The following is a 3,628-nucleotide window of genomic DNA, read 5'->3' as shown; positions in this document are numbered from 1 at the left end:
CCTGGGGGGCTCAGGCGGCCGAGCATCCAACTTCAGCTCAGGTCATGATCTCGTGGTCCATGGGTTCGAGCCCCGCATCGGGTTCTGTGCTGGCAGCTCGGAGCCTGGAGCCTGCTTCGGATTCCGTGTCTCCCTCTCTCTCTCTCTGCCCCTCCCCTGCTCAGGCTCTGTCTCTGTCTCAAAAACAAATAAACCAAAAAAATTAAAAAGAAAAAGACCTGCATTGGGCCCCACACTTATGGAGATTCATTCTCTCTCTCTCTCCTCCCCCCTCTGCCTGCTCTCTCTCTCTAGTTAAAAACAACAACAACAACAAAGGTAAGCTCTTAATTACCCGGAAACTATGGCCAGCCAGGAAGAGTCCTCTCTAAGCCTGGCCAGCAGGCGGCAGGAGTCCATGGGAGGCCCAGAGCCGCAAGGATGTGGCTGCAGGCCAAGAGGCTCCCTGGTCTCCCGGGGCCCCTGTCCTCCAGGGTCAAAGCCACCTCTTCCCTAAGACCCCAGGGTACCTCAGCAGCCGCCACAGGTCGGGGAGGGGGCCCTGGCAGACCCTTCCTCTCATGCCTGCGTTAGGATTCTCCTTATGAGTTTACCTGGGAAAAGGTTCCTTCTGCTGCAACGTCTGGAACCATCTGTCCTTGGTCTTCCTATAATTATGGTAATGTCAGCATCGCGCGCGCACACACACACACACACACACACACACACACACACACCCCGAAGACTCAGCCTGCACAGTGACACGGCAGCGGTGGGCGGCTCTGCTCACCGAGGTCAGTGTCAGGCCCCAGCTCCCATGGGGCGTCCACGCATCACACCGGCCCGGTCTGGAGGGAGAGGAGGGAAAGGAACCTGAGTCACTGAGCCTAGGGGCAGCGTCCCCAGGGAGGGGCCCTACTCCCCTCTCCCAGGGCGAGAGCCCTTCTGCAGCAGGGTGGCTCCACCGTCCCCAGGGCTTGCAAGGAGGCTGGGGGGAACTTTCCACTTGCAGGACCCCCTGCCTGGGAGACACCAAACCGGATGGCCTATTTCCTCCCATCGGACCCCGTGAACTCTGAGACCCCAGGAGGCCTTAATGGGCCAAACTGCACTTGCCCGATGGGAAGCCAACAGGGACTGTGCCGCCCAGAGTGCTGGTTCTCAGGTCCGCACACTGGCCACACACTCCCTGTGCCAGCACTGAGCAAGCACGTCCCTAGCCCTTGTGCGTGGTTTCCTGCGCAAGAGTGCACGCGTCCCCTGGCCTCATGAGTCGCAGTGGCCTTTGTCGTTTTCTTAGCTCCCACAGTCTGTCTTCTTCCCATTCTCTTTTGCCCGTTTATTTATTTTTGAGAGAGGGAGAGAGAGAGGCAGAGAGGGGAGGACAGAGGATCTGAAGCAGGCTCCGCACAGACAGCACACAGCCCGATGTAGGGCTCGAACTCACGAACCATGAGAGGGTGACCTGAGCTGAAGTCGGACGCCGCACACTCAACGGCAGGACACGGGCGGAGGAGGGGGGAGGGGAGAGGACCCCCTGGAAGAGGAGGCCGCAGTGGGCTCCCACCCCGTACCTGCACTCGCGCCCGCCAGGCCACCCTCCATCCGCGGAGGCCTCAGGAGCACCAGCGCTGCCGTCTGTGGGGAGAAGGGGGCAAAGGGAGGACAGCTGGCCAGCAGGGCAAGGACCGAACGGGCCCCTGGTCCTCCCGCCGCCTCGCAGGACATGTTCCCTCTTTTTTAAGAGCTTCTCCGCCCATGACCCCCGCTGAGAGCACCGGGCTTTTATAAGTTGCACAGATACCTGCTTGGCAGGAATCATCCTCCTTTTACGAGGAGGAAACTGAGGCCCGGGAGGGCCGCTGACGTGCCCCGAGTCACTGGGGCAGCTGAACGGTGGCACCGAGTGAGGCCCCAGGCCTTCCAGCTCCCACGCCGGAGCCCCACGCCCGCGGGCTCAGCATCGGCCGGGGAGGGTGTGAGAGACAGCGCCCAGGAAACTCAGCTGAGTCCAGAGGCCTTCCTGGGTGGTCGTGGAGACACCCCGAAGGCAGAACTGACCCTCGAAATCACCGGCCCGCTCCCGCAATGTCCCCTTCCGCCCCTGTTCCATGTGAGCTCAGGCACAGGCCACGTGGGGTGCTGGCTAACGAGTTCACCAATCTGGGGTTCATCTCTTTTCTTTTCTTTTTTTTTTTAAGTTTATTTATTTATTTAGAGAAAGAGAGAGAGAGAGAGCCAGTAGGGGAGAAGCAGAGAGGGGGTGGAGAGGGAATCCCAAGCAGGCTCTACACCGTTAGCATGGAGCCTGACGCAGGGCTCAAACTCACAACCGTGAGGTCAGAATCTGAGCCAAAATCAAGAGTCGGAGACTCAACCGACTGAGCCACCCAGGCACCCCCTCTTTTCTATTTTTAATGCACAAGGCTTTGGACATATCCGGACTGTCAGGGGCAGGCCATGCTGCTGGGGGGCCCCAGGCTCAGACTCTCTTCCCAAGAGCCCCGCCTCGCCTCTCAGGTCTCTGCCTAAACGCCGCGCCTTCAGCGTGGTCTCCCCCAGGCCACCGTGTGCTAACTCACAGCCCCACGTGTCCCTCCGTGACCAGCCTGGCGCGGTATTTACTAGCCTGCCATGCCCCGTCATGGAGACGTCGGGGCTGCTATGTGCTCCCTGCTGAGTCTGGGTCTGGGAGGGAGCCCCCCGCCCAGAGGGGATGCTGCAGCTGGGTGGGGGGCGGGGGTGGCACGGTGCCCTGGCTGCCTCTCTTAGGCACAGGGATCTTGTTTCACACGTCTGTACCCTCTCAGGGTCCACAGTCGCAAAGGTCCGAGTGAGGAGCTGGGGCGTCTGTCCCTCCCCGCCAGCCCAGATACTCGGCTCCCCCTGCTGCTACCGAGGGGGTTCTCCAGGTCACCTCACAAATAGCTGTGTCCTCTTGCTCTTCACCTCGGCCCCGGAGAAGCCCCATTCCAAGGGTGTCCCCTGCCCCTCTCCTAGGTCACCTTCCAACAGCCACTCTGGTGACAGAGAACCTGGGCCCTGCCAAGAGAGGTGGGGGCAGGGGCAAAGGGCAAAAGTCAATTGAAAAAATAGGTAAACCAGGGCACTTGGGTGGCTCAGTTGTTTAAGCATCTGACTTCGGCTCAGATCATGATCTCACAGTCCGTAAATTCGAGCCCAGCGTCAGGCTCTGTGCTGACAGCTTGGAGCCTGGAGCCTGCTTCGGATTCTGTGTCTTCCTTTCTCACTGCCTCTCCCCTACTCATGCTCTGTCTCTCTGTCTCTCAAAAATGAATACACATTAAAAAAATTTTTTTAAATACATAAATCATTTTCCCTGGGGCAAAAAGGGAAAGAGGCCCCTCTCCTTTCTTTTAGGGCTTTTACTTGAGAAAAGTTGTCATTGTGAGTTTTTCTCTGCCCCGTGGAGAGGCATGCAAATCTTTTTAAAAGCTACACACGCCCCTTGCCAGCTTTGCAACCCAGGCCTCTTTCCCAAGGCCCCGGGAGCCACCTCTGGGATAGGTAATCAGCAAGGGAGACGGTGACCCTGGGTCCCGCTCCCCACGGGGGGGGGGGGGAGCCTGACTTCTGCGGGCGCCCGGCTCCAAGCTGCCACCCCACCTCCTGCCATAAAGATAGGAGC

General features: G+C 59.4%; 1 protein-coding gene across 1 annotated transcript in view; it reads left to right on the top strand.

The window, feature by feature from the left end:
- The window catches only part of ZNF775 (zinc finger protein 775), a 31,839-nt gene that overhangs the window by 7,903 nt on the left and 20,308 nt on the right, over positions 1-3,628 (top strand). The window lies entirely within an intron of this gene.

Source organism: Suricata suricatta, chromosome 2, assembly GCF_006229205.1.
Source record: "Suricata suricatta isolate VVHF042 chromosome 2, meerkat_22Aug2017_6uvM2_HiC, whole genome shotgun sequence".
Taxonomy (NCBI): Eukaryota; Metazoa; Chordata; class Mammalia; order Carnivora; family Herpestidae; genus Suricata; species Suricata suricatta.
The sequence above is the reverse complement of the archived record's forward strand: the minus strand, read 5'-3'. Positions and strand labels throughout refer to the sequence as shown.